Raw genomic sequence first — 14,057 nt, 5'->3', positions numbered from 1 at the left:
GATTTGAGTGGTTGATTTACTGTAATTCTACTAGTAACCTCTTGAATATTCTACTAACAACCTCCTTAAAGTGAAGATCTAGCTATTTGTATTTCTATTTCTAACTGTACTTGTATATTAGGACAGCTTACCGGTGTACGTTCCTGTTTCATATTTATTTTTTGTGTTTGATAAGGGCACCTAAAACCCCGTCTGTTTACAGTCTGCCTTATTGTCCAACGAATCCGTTTGAAACCGTTCAAGGGTTTGAACCAGTCAAGGGTTCGGAACCAGTCGGATCTGATCAGTGGGTCACTTATTTAAAACATACTGGTCGGTGATTTGGCTATCACATGAAAGAACTACTGGAAATTATTTAACCTAGAAATATGTGATTTGATTGATACAAAAGTATAACTTGCCTGTTGAAGAACCGGTGTATGCTGGCAGCTCCTGCAATAACGAACGGTCGAGGTCTCAACCCTTACAGCTTCTGGTACTGTTGGAATCATTGTTTGCTCTCCATCCTAAACCTTGACATGAGTTGATCTGTTTGCCTTTTCCAAATCATATTACCAAAGCCTTTAATTTGTAATTTACAATTCTTAATCACTAATACCTCCACAGTCTTTCCTTCTACCCAAAGTTCATCTTTCCCAAAATTTCTGTCGTAAACAGCATCATAAACTCGAAATTGTTTCTCATTTCCCTGAAGGACCCCAATTGATCCTTCAGGGAAATGAGAAAGTCAGGAACCCAATGGGTCCTGCCTTTTTTGGGTTATCCCAGGTACTTTACACATATGCTGCTATGTATGATAATCTATGTAACTGTATTTGTGTGTACCTGAATAAACTTACTTACTTAAGCTCACTGTATTTGTGTATACCTGACTCTTCTCAAAAGCCACTTAATCACCCTAGACTAAATGCTAAATACTCAGTACACATTTACTCACCTATGTACTCCCACATCATAACTGAAACAATCACATTGAACCTTTTATCCATTGCTGACAGGAATATAATTGAATCATTGTTTTTCACAAAAGCATTTTAGAATATAAATATATCTTTGTATTATACAAATTTTGATTCATTTATAATTAATATTCTACTGTACAACTATGAAATAATTACTTTCCTACTGTACAACTATGATATACTACTCCTTAGTATTAAGTAGAATGTAAGCCAATAATGTTAAGTTGGCCCATAATGCCAAGGCATAATAGAGGCTCTCTTTGTATTGCAACCCACTATTGTATATACACAGTCTCAATGTACTGTTTGCAAAGACATTAAATAAATAAATAAATAAATAAACTTACTTAAGTTCTCCAGCAGCCGTGTTAGACAATAACATTTCTTCCTTAACATGGCGTCTGACAGCCGCTACTGGGACTTCATTGTTTCTGTTTGTGTTTTACCAGTGAGGAATGAAAAATCTTCCTATGGTTATATAAGAACCTACATAGTCTGGTATACAGAGACCCTTTTGTAAATTTGTGTAAGCCTTCCTTCAGTGTCCTTCCTGCCCTCACTGCCAGACCATTTGATGATGGACGGTATGGAGCTGGAGTAACATCTTCATTACTATTTATTCTTAATAAAGAAGGCTTCCAGTTCTTGTGACACAAAGTGTGCAGTATTATCTGACACAACTATGTCTAGTAACCAAAAATTACAAAAGGATTTTCTCAGCATTTCAGTAGAAACTGTGGATATCATGGAACTAGTCACTTGCACATCTAAGAATTCTGAGAAGGAATCCACAGTTACCAACAAATATTTGCCCTCCACTGGGCGGACATAGACTATATACACTATAGACAATGGTGTCCCAGTGCTGAGCCAAGATAGTACAGCAGATGACATTGGTCTAAAAGTTTTAAAACAAATTGGACATTTGTTGGTTACTTCTGCAATATCTTGGTCAATCTTTGGCCACCAGACGCACTTCCTTGCTTCTGCTGTCATAGTATTGATACCATTATTGATACCTGCACTACCACTCTATCTAGGTACAATAATTCTACCTGCACTACCACTCTACCCAGGTACAATAATTCTACCTGAACTACCAGTCTATCCAGGTACAATAATTCTACCTGCACTACCACTCTATCCAGGTACAATAATTCTACCTGCACTACCACTCTATCCAGGTACAATAATTCTACCTGCACTACCAGTCTATCCAGGTACAATAATTCTACCTGCACTACCACTCTATCCAGGTACAATAATTCTACCTGCACTACCACTCTATCCAGGTACAATAATTCTACCTGCACTACCACTCTATCCAGGTACAATAATTCTACCTGCACTACCACTCTATCCAGGTACAATAATTCTACCTGCACTACCACTCTATCCAGGTACAATAATTCTACCTGCACTACCACTCTATCCAGGTACAATAATTCTACCTGCACTACCACTCTACCTCCCACTGTGACTCCCATTGCATCCTCTGATGTGTTTTAGTTCCTTCCCGTGGAGTGTTCCTTCCTTCAGTCCCTTCCCTAGTTATGGCCCCTATGCTTCTTGGTTCATCCTTCCTGCTCACCTGTTCCTGGCCCCCACAGGTATCTGGTAAGGTCCTTGCACATGTCCTAGTTCCTTCAATGTCTTCCAACCTCTCATTCTGTCCTAGTGTGCTCCCTGCCTTTGTTTTGGCTCCATGTGGGTTTGACAGGACCTCTGCATACAGTTTAGTTTCCATGCTTCCTTCAGACCTGTTGTCTGTGTTTGATGTAGCCATTGCCGATGCTACTTCTGTAATATCTTTGTCTCTGTGCTGTTTCAGATGTCTCAGCTCCTCTTCTAATCTCTCTATCTTGATTTCTGCTGCTGTGGCCTGTTGCTTCCACCTTCTGCATTCTGCTGTTAACCTCTCTTACATCTTCCTTTCCAGCTCATCTAGTCTCCTTCCCCAGTCTTCCTCCCTTTTTTTGAGCTCTACCTCCCATTCCTCCCTCCCAGATTCGTCCTTGGAGCCCCTTGTCCTCATCCTGGTTCTAGGTTCCCCCGTTGCTCCACAGAAGGGGAAGGGGGGACGGGTGGTTAGGGGGAGGGGAACAGATGGTTAGGAGGAGAGGGGATGGATGGTTGTGGGGAGGGGGAGGATGGTTATTGGAGGGGTAGAGATAGTTGGGGGAGGGGGTTAGATGGTTTGAGGGAGAGAGGGGATGGATGGTTATGGGGGAGGGGGAGGATGGCTATTGGAGGGATGGAGGTAGATGGGGGGTTAGACGGTTTCGGGAGGGGTTAGGTGGTTTGGGGAGGGGTAGGTGGCTAAGGTGAGGTGGTTAGGGAAGGGGGAGGGGTGGTTAGGGGAGAGGGGGTACGTGTTTGTGTCAAGTGTTTGTGTCAAGTGGTGGAGGATGTGTGTGGGTGTGTGTGTGTGTGTGTGTGTGTGTGTGTGTGTGTGTGTGTGCATGTGCGTGTGTGTGTGTGTGTGTGTGTGTGGTGTGTGTGTGTGGTGTGTGTGTGTGTGTGGTGTGTGTGTGTGTGTGTGTGTGTGTGTGTGTGTGTGTGTGTGGTGTGTGTGGTGTGTGTGTGGTGTGTGTGTGTGTGGTGTGTGTGTGGGGTGTGTATGTGTGGTGTGTGTGTGTGTGTGTGGTGTGTGTATGTGTGGTGTGTGTGTGTGTGGTGTGTGTATGTGTGGTGTGTGTGTGTGTGGTGTGTGTGTGTGTGGTGTGTGTGTGTGTGTGTGGTGTGTGTGTGTGGTGTGTGTGTGGTGTGTGTGTGTGGTGTGTGTGTGTGTGTGTGTGTGTGTGTGTGTGTGTGTGTGTGTGTGTGTGTGTGTGTGTGTGTGTGTGTGTGAGTGTGTGAGTGTGAGTGTGAGTGTGTGTGTGTACTCACCTAATTGTACTCACCTAATTGTGGTTGCAGGGGTCGAGACTCATCTCCTGGCCCCGCCTCTTCACTGATCGTTACTAGGTCCTCTCTCTCTCTGCTTCCTGAACTGTATCATACCTCTTCTTAAAACTATGTATGGTTCCTGCCTCCACTACTTCACTTGCTAGGCTATTCCACTTCCTGACAACTCTATGACTGAAGAAATACTTCCTAACGTCCCTGTGAGTCGTTTGAGTCTTCAGCTTCCAGTTGTGACCCCTTGTCCTTGTGTCCCCTCTCTGGAACATCTTATCTCTGTCCACCTTGTCTATTCCCCGCAGTATCTTGTATGTCGTTATCATGTCTCCCCTGACCCTTCTGTCCTCCAGTGTCGTCAGTCCGATTTCCCTTAACCTTTCCTCGTACGACATTCCCTTGAGCTCTGGGACTAGCCTTGTTGCAAACCTTTGTACTTTCTCTAACTTCTTGACGTGCTTGACCAGGTGTGGGTTCCAGACTGGTGCTGCATACTCCAGTATGGGCCTAACATACACAGTGTACAGTGTCTTGAACGATTCCTTATTAAGGTATCGGAACGCTATTCTCAGGTTTGCCAGGTGCCCATATGCTGCAGCAGTTGTTTGGTTGATGTGTGCCTCCGGTGATGTGCTCGGTGTTATGGTCACTCCAAGGTCTTTCTCCCTGAGTGAGGTCTGTAGTCTTTGTCCACCTAGCCTATACTCTGTCTCCGGTCTTCTTTGCCCCTCCCCAATCTTCATGACTTTGCATTTGGCTGGGTTGAATTCGAGAAGCCAGTTACTGGACCACATGTCCAGCCTGTCCAGGTCTCTTTGCAGTCCTGCCTCATCCTCATCCGATTTAATTCTTCTCATCAACTTCACATGTGTGTGTACTCACCTAATTGTACTCACCTAATTGTGGTTGCAGGGGTCGAGACTCAGCTCCTGGCCCCGCCTCTTCACTGATCGCTACTGGATCATCTCTCTCTCTGCTTCCTGAGTTTTGTCATACCTCTTCTTAAAACTATGTATGGTTCCTGCCTCCACTACTTCACTTGCTAGGCTATTCCACTTGCTGACAACTCTATGACTGAAGAAATACTTCCTAACGTCCCTGTGACTCGTCTGAGTCTTCAGCTTCCAGTTGTGACCCCTTGTCCCTGTGTCCCCTCTCTGGAACATCCTATCTCTGTCCACCTTGTCTATTCCCCGCAGTATCTTGTATGTCGTTATCATGTCTCCCCTGACCCTTCTGTCCTCCAGTGTCGTCAGTGTGTGTGTGTGTGTGTGTGTGTGTGTGTGTGTGTGTGTGTGTGTGTGTGTGACTCAACAATCAATATTTGCACCAATAACTCACTACAGTTGTGACCGGGTGTGGAAGTGTGAATTGCTCATTACTCTATAATTTGTTCATGATTGTAGCCATGTATAAACGTAAGTAACCATTCTTACAGAATTCATTACCTTTGTACCTAATTCAGCTATCAAAACTTTGGGGGCCCAGTCCCTGGACCCATTACGTACCTCTGTAATCTGTAAATACCTTTGTAACTTGTCATGATTGTGACTAGACCTACCTGGAGTTCATTACCTTTGTAAATTGTGAGTTCATTACCTTTGTAAATTGTGAGTTCATTACCTCTGTAACTTGCTCAGCTATCAGAACTTTGGAGTCCAGTCCCTGGACCAATTATGTACCTCTGTAATCTTTTGACTACCGCCCACAGGATGGGTATGGGGTGACTACCGCCCACAGGATGGGTATGGGGTGACTACCACCCACAGGATGGGTATGGGGTGACTACCTCCCACAGGATGGGTATGGGGTGACTACCGCCCACAGGATGGGTATGGGGTGACTACCTCCCACAGGATGGGTATGGGGTGACTACCGCCCACAGGATGGGTATGGGGTGACTACCTCCCACAGGATGGGTATGGGGTGACTACCGCCCACAGGATGGGTATGGGGTGACTACCTCCCACAGGATGGGTATGGGGTGACTACCGCCCACAGGATGGGTATGGGGTGACTACCTCCCACAGGATGGGTATGGGGTGACTACCGCCCACAGGATGGGTATGGGGTGACTACCTCCCACAGGATGGGTATGGGGTGACTACCTCCCACAGGATGGGTATGGGGTGACTACCTCCCACAGGATGGGTATGGGGTGACTACCGCCCACAGGATGGGTATGGGGTGACTACCGCCCACAGGATGGGTATGTGGTGACTACCGCCCACAGGATGGGTATGGGGTGACTACCGCCCACAGGATGGGTATGGGGTGACTACCGCCCACAGGATGGGTATGGGGTGACTACCGCCCACAGGATGGGTATGGGGTGACTACCGCCCACAGGATGGGTATGGGGTGACTACCGCCCACAGGATGGGTATGGGGTGACTACCGCCCACAGGATGGGTATGGGGTGACTACCACCCACAGGATGGGTATGGGGTGACTACCGCCCACAGGATGGGTATGTGGTGACTACCGCCCACAGGATGGGTATGGGGTAGAGAATATCTCTCACAATGAATCTGTTGATTTATTTATTAAAAATCACCACAAGTTGGTAGATGGATCTTTAATTTCCAAACAAATAGAACACAAGGAGTCTGAGGCAGCTACGTCGTGATGGACGCCCCACTCAGTGTTTGGATAACGTCGTGATGGACGCCCCACTCAGTGTTTGGATAACGTCGTGATGGACGCCCCACTCAGTGTTCGGATAACGTCGTGATGGACGCCCCACTCAGTGTTTGGATAACGTCGTGATGGACGCCCCACTCAGTGTTTGGATAACGTCGTGATGGACGCCCCACTCAGTGTTCGGATAACGTCGTGATGGACGCCCCACTCAGTGTTTGGATAACGTCGTGATGGACGCCCCACTCAGTGTTTGGATAACGTCGTGATGGATGCCCCACTCAGTGTTTGGATAACGTCGTGATGGACGCCCCACTCAGTGTATGGATAACGTCGTGATGGACGCCCCACTCAGTGTTTGGATAACGTCGTGATGGACGCCCCACTCAGTGTTCGGATAACGTCGTGATGGATGCCCCACTCAGTGTTTGGATAACGTCGTGATGGACGCCCCACTCAGTGTTCGGATAACGTCGTGATGGACGTCCCACTCAGTGTTTGGATAACGTCGTGATGGACGCCCCACTCAGTGTTTGGATAACGTCGTGATTGACGCCCCACTCAGTGTTTGGATAACGTCGTGATGGACGCCCCACTCAGTGTTTGGATAACGTCGTGATGGATGCCCCACTCAGTGTTTGGATAACGTCGTGATGGACGCCCCATTCAGTGTTTGGATAACGTCGTGATGGACGCCCCACTCAGTGTTCGGATAACGTCGTGATGGACGCCCCACTCAGTGTTTGGATAACGTCGTGATGGACGCCCCACTCAGTGTTCGTATAACGTCGTGATGGACGCCCCACTCAGTGTTCGTATAACGTCGTGATGGACGCCCCACTCAGTGTTCGGATAACGTCGTGATGGACGCCCCACTCAGTGTTTGGATAACGTCGTGATGGACGCCCCACTCAGTGTTTGGATAACGTCGTGATGGACGCCCCACTTAGTGTTCGGATAACGTCGTGATGGACGCCCCACTCAGTGTTTGGATAACGTCGTGATGGACGCCCCACTCAGTGTTCGGATAACGTCGTGATGGACGCCCCACTCAGTGTTCGGATAACGTCGTGATGGACGTCCCACTCAGTGTTTGGATAACGTCGTGATGGACGCCCCACTCAGTGTTTGGATAACGTCGTGATTGACGCCCCACTCAGTGTTCGGATAACGTCGTGATGGACGCCCCACTCAGTGTTTGGATAACGTCGTGATGGACGCCCCACTCAGTGTTTGGATAACGTCGTGATGGACGCCCCACTTAGTGTTCGGATAACGTCGTGATGGACGCCCCACTCAGTGTTTGGATAACGTCGTGATGGACGCCCCACTCAGTGTTCGGATAACGTCGTGATGGACGCCCCACTCAGTGTTCGGATAACGTCGTGATGGACGTCCCACTCAGTGTTTGGATAACGTCGTGATGGACGCCCCACTCAGTGTTTGAATAACGTCGTGATGGACGCCCCACTCAGTGTTTGGATAACGTCGTGATGGACGCCCCACTCAGTGTTTGGATAACGTCGTGATGGACGCCCCACTCAGTGTTTGAATAACGTCGTGATGGACGCCCCACTCAGTGTTTGGATAACGTCGTGATGGACGCCCCACTCAGTGTTTGAATAACGTCGTGATGGACGCCCCACTCAGTGTTTGGATAACGTCGTGATGGACGCCCCACTCAGTGTTTGAATAACGTCGTGATGGACGCCCCACTCAGTGTTTGGATAACGTCGTGATGGACGCCCCACTCAGTGTTTGGATAACGTCGTGATGGACGCCCCACTCTCAGTCTCCAAACGAACATGTTCATTATTAATTTCCAAACCACATTGCTCTGCCATTATGGGAAACTATTTTCTCCTTCAAGTACCTTAACTGTCTTTGTTTTAATATATCTTGGTGACTCCTGTTTCATTATTCTTCCCTTTTTTTTCATTTCGTGATTTTGAAACATCTTTATATTATGCTGGAAACTCTTTATGTTCATAGTTAACACAACTGTGCTGGAAACTCTTTATGTTCATAGTTAACACAACTGTGCTGGAAACTCTTTATGTTCATAGTTAACACAACTGTGCTGGAAACTCTTTATGTTCATAGTTAACACAACTGTGCTGGAAACTCTTTATGTTCATAGTTAACACAACTGTGCTGGAAACTCTTTATGTTCATAGTTAACACAACTGTGCTGGAATCTTTATGTTTATAGTTAACACAACTGTGCTGGAAACTCTTTATGTTCATAGTTAACACAACTGTGCTGGAAACTCTTTATGTTCATAGTTAACACAACTGTGCTGGAAACTCTTCATGTTCATAGTTAACACAACTGTGCTGGAATCTTTATGTTTATAGTTAACACAACTGTGCTGGAAACTCTTTATGTTCATAGTTAACACAACTGTGCTGGAAACTCTTTATGTTCATAGTTAACACAACTGTGCTGGAAACTCTTTATGTTCATAGTTAACACAACTGTGCTGGAAACTCTTTATGTTCATAGTTAACACAACTGTGCTGGAAACTCTTTATGTTCATAGTTAACACAACTGTGCTGGAAACTCTTTATGTTCATAGTTAACACAACTGTGCTGGAAACTCTTTATGTTCATAGTTAACACAACTGTGCTGGAAACTCTTTATGTTCATAGTTAACACAACTGTGCTGGAAACTCTTTATGTTCATAGTTAACACAACTGTGCTGGAATCTTTATGTTTATAGTTAACACAACTGTGCTGGAAACTCTTTATGTTCATAGTTAACACAACTGTGCTGGAAACTCTTTATGTTCATAGTTAACACAACTGTGCTGGAAACTCTTCATGTTCATAGTTAACACAACTGTGCTGGAATCTTTATGTTTATAGTTAACACAACTGTGCTGGAAACTCTTTATGTTCATAGTTAACACAACTGTGCTGGAAACTCTTTATGTTCATAGTTAACACAACTGTGCTGGAAACTCTTTATGTTCATAGTTAACACAACTGTGCTGGAAACTCTTTATGTTCATAGTTAACACAACTGTGCTGGAAACTCTTTATGTTCATAGTTAACACAACTGTGCTGGAAACTCTTTATGTTCATAGTTAACACAACTGTGCTGGAAACTCTTTATGTTCATAGTTAACACAACTGTGCTGGAAACTCTTTATGTTCATAGTTAACACAACTGTGCTGGAATCTTTATGTTTATAGTTAACACAACTGTGCTGGAAACTCTTTATGTTCATAGTTAACACAACTGTGCTGGAAACTCTTTATGTTCATAGTTAACACAACTGTGCTGGAAACTCTTCATGTTCATAGTTAACACAACTGTGCTGGAATCTTTATGTTTATAGTTAACACAACTGTGCTGGAAACTCTTTATGTTCATAGTTAACACAACTGTGCTGGAAACTCTTCATGTTCATAGTTAACACAACTGTGCTGGAATCTTTATGTTTATAGTTAACACAACTGTGCTGGAAACTCTTTATGTTCATAGTTAACACAACTGTGCTGGAAACTCTTTATGTTCATAGTTAACACAACTGTGCTGGAAACTCTTTATGTTCATAGTTAACACAACTGTGCTGGAATCTTTATGTTTATAGTTAACACAACTGTGCTGGAAACTCTTTATGTTCATAGTTAACACAACTGTGCTGGAAACTCTTTATGTTCATAGTTAACACAACTGTGCTGGAAACTCTTTATGTTCATAGTTAACACAACTGTGCTGGAATCTTTATGTTTATAGTTAACACAACTGTGCTGGAAACTCATTATGTTCATAGTTAACACAACTGTGCTGGAAACTCTTTATGTTCATAGTTAACACAACTGTGCTGGAAACTCTTTATGTTCATAGTTAACACAACTGTGCTGGAAACTCTTTATGTTCATAGTTAACACAACTGTGCTGGAAACTCTTTATGTTCATAGTTAACACAACTGTGCTGGAAACTCTTCATGTTCATAGTTAACACAACTGTGCTGGAAACTCTTTATGTTCATAGTTAACACAACTGTGCTGGAAACTCTTTATGTTCATAGTTAACACAACTGTGCTGGAAACTCTTCATGTTCATAGTTAACACAACTGTGCTGGAAACTCTTTATGTTCATAGTTAACACAACTGTGCTGGAAACTCTTTATGTTCATAGTTAACACAACTGTGCTGGAAACTCATTATGTTCATAGTTAACACAACTGTGCTGGAAACTCTTTATGTTCATAGTTAACACAACTGTGCTGGAAACTCTTCATGTTCATAGTTAACACAACTGTGCTGGAAACTCTTTATGTTCATAGTTAACACAACTGTGCTGGAAACCACAGTGTTTGTGTTGCACAACACTAATTACTTGTACCTCTGGAACTGTATTCTTTTCACTAACAACTGTTTATTCCAAGTTTAACAATTTTTCCAAAAAAAAAAAAAAAATGCAGATTGCACACTTTGCAAGTCCAAATTTCTTGTAACTAAGTAAGGGAAATAAATTTCATTCACCACTGCCATGAATAACTGGTCCCTAACTCTGGGGTCAAATTGGCCAACAAAGTTACACTTCACTGCCAAAGCTTTTATATCCGTATACAGTTCATGGAAGGACTCATCATGTTCTTCAAGTTTATCCTTTGTATGGACTGATGAAGCCACTGTGTGGCGAAACGTTTCCTCAGTAAAGATACCCAAGAGCTGCACATGTGTCTAATTTAACAACGTGTAGGTTCTTTCAACCATTCATCTACAAACCTGTCAGACACTGCAGCTTCTTGGGATCTTAATACTTGGGAATTCTTCGCTTGCCTAACCCTTGGGCACGACCTACTTCCACATTGAACAAATGTGACACCACCTACGACTGCTGCACCTCTCCTGCCTACGGTTTATAAGCTGCTTCTCCGCCCATATGCCGTATTCTATTCAAGATTGATGGACTGACCACATCGACTCAAGGTTGAGGGACTGATTACCTCATTTTCCTCAAGTTCCTCAAGTTTATCCTTTGTATGGACTGATGAAGCCACTGTGTGGCGAAACGTTTCCTCAATAAAGATACCCAAGAGTTGCACATGTGTCTAATTTAACAACATGTTGGTTCTCTGAACCATTCATCTACTGCGCTGTTATGTCTGAGACAGTGAGAGAGTGAAGCACCACACTGTTATGTCTGAGACAGTGAGAGAGTGAAGCACTGCACTTGTTATGTCTGAGACAGTGAGAGAGTGAAGCACCACATTGTTATGTCTGAGACAGTGAGAGAGTGAAGCACTGCACTTGTTATGTCTGAGACAGTGAGAGAGTGAAGCACCACATTGTTATGTCTGAGACAGTGAGAGAGTGAAGCACCACATTGTTATGTCTGAGACAGTGAGAGAGTGAAGCACCACATTGTTATGTCTGAGACAGTGAGAGAGTGAAGCACTGCACTTGTTATGTCTGAGACAGTGAGAGAGTGAAGCACCACATTGTTATGTCTGAGACAGTGAGAGAGTGAAGCACCACATTGTTATGTCTGAGACAGTGAGAGAGTGAAGCACTGCACTTGTTATGTCTGAGACAGTGAGAGAGTGAAGCACCACATTGTTATGTCTGAGACAGTGAGAGAGTGAAGCACCACATTGTTATGTCTGAGACAGTGAGAGAGTGAAGCACTGCACTTGTTATGTCTGAGACAGAGAGAGAGTGAAGCACCACATTGTTATGTCTGAGACAGTGAGAGAGTGAAGCACTGCACTTGTTATGTCTGAGACAGTGAGAGAGTGAAGCACTGCACTTGTTATGTCTGAGACAGTGAGAGAGTGAAGCACTGCACTTGTTATGTCTGAGACAGAGAGAGAGTGAAGCACCACATTGTTATGTCTGAGACAGTGAGAGAGTGAAGCACTGCACTGTTATGTCTGAGACAGTGAGAAAGTGCAGGACTGCATTGTTATGTCTGAGACAGTGAGAAAGTGCAGCACTGCATTGTTATGTCTGAGACAGTGAGAAAGTGCAGCACTGCATTGTTATGTCTGAGACAGTGAGAAAGTGCAGCACTGCATTGTTATGTCTGAGACAGTGAGAGAGTGCAGCACTGCACTGTTATGTCTGAGACAGTGAGAAAGTACAGCACTGCACTGTTATGTCTGAGACAGTGAGAAAGTGCAGCACTGCATTGTTATGTCTCTGACAGTGAGAAAGTACAGCACTGCACTGTTATGTCTGAGACAGTGAGAAAGTGCAGCACTGCACTGTTATGTCTGAGACAGTGAGAAAGTTCAGCACTGCACTGTTATGTCTGAGACAGTGAGAAAGTGCAGCACTGCACTGTTATGTCTGAGACAGTGAGAAAGTGCAGCACTGCACTGTTATGTCTGAGACAGTGAGAAAGTGCAGCACTGCACTGTTATGTGTCAGACAGTGAGAAAGTGCAGCACTGCACTGTTATGTCTGAGACAGTGAGTGCAGCACTGCACTGTTATGTCTGAGACAGTGAGTGCAGCACTGCACTGTTATGTCTGAGACAGTGAGAAAGTGCAGCACTGCACTGTTATATCTCAGACAGTGAGAAAGTGCAGCACTGCACTGTTATGTCTGAAACAGTGAGAAAGTGCAGCACCGCACTGCTATGTCTGAGACAGTGAGAAAGTGCAGCACTGCACTGTTATGTCTCAGACAGTGAGTGCAGCACTGCACTGTTATGTCTGAGACAGTGAGAAAGTGCAGCACTGCACTGTTATGCCAGAGACAGTGAGAAAGTGCAGCACTGCACTGTTATGTCTCAGACAGTGAGAAAGTGCAGCACTGCATTGTTATGTCTGAGACAGTGAGAAAGTGCAGCACTGCACTGTTATGTCTGAGACAGTGAGAAAGTGCAGCACTGCACTGTTATGTCTGAGACAGTGAGAAAGTGCAGCACTGCACTGTTATGTCTGAGACAGTGAGAAAGTGCAGCACTGCACTGTTATGTCAGAGACAGTGAGAAAGTGCAGCACTGCACTGTTATGTCTCAGACAGTGAGAAAGTGCAGCACTGCATTGTTATGTCTGAGACAGTGAGAAAGTACAGCACTGCACTGTTATGTCTCAGACAGTGAGAAAGTGCAGCACTGCATTGTTATGTCTCTGACAGTGAGAAAGTTCAGCACTGCATTGTTATGTCTGAGACAGTGAGAAAGTACAGCACTGCACTGTTATGTCTGAGACAGTGAGAAAGTGCAGCACTGCATTGTTATGTCTCTGACAGTGAGAAAGTTCAGCACTGCATTGTTATGTCTGAGACAGTGAGAAAGTGCAGCACCGCACTGCTATGTCTGAGACAGTGAGAAAGTGCAGCACTGCACTGTTATGTCTCAGACAGTGAGTGCAGCACTGCACTGTTATGTCTGAGACAGTGAGTGCAGCACTGCACTGTTATGTCTGAGACAGTGAGAAAGTGCAGCACTGCACTGTTATATCTCAGACAGTGAGAAAGTGCAGCACTGCACTGTTATGTCTGAAACAGTGAGAAAGTGCAGCACCGCACTGCTATGTCTGAGACAGTGAGAAAGTGCAGCACTGCACTGTTATGTCTCA

Source organism: Cherax quadricarinatus, unplaced genomic scaffold (genome assembly GCF_038502225.1).
Source record: "Cherax quadricarinatus isolate ZL_2023a unplaced genomic scaffold, ASM3850222v1 Contig40, whole genome shotgun sequence".
Taxonomy (NCBI): Eukaryota; Metazoa; Arthropoda; class Malacostraca; order Decapoda; family Parastacidae; genus Cherax; species Cherax quadricarinatus.
This window is presented reverse-complemented; position numbering follows the sequence as displayed.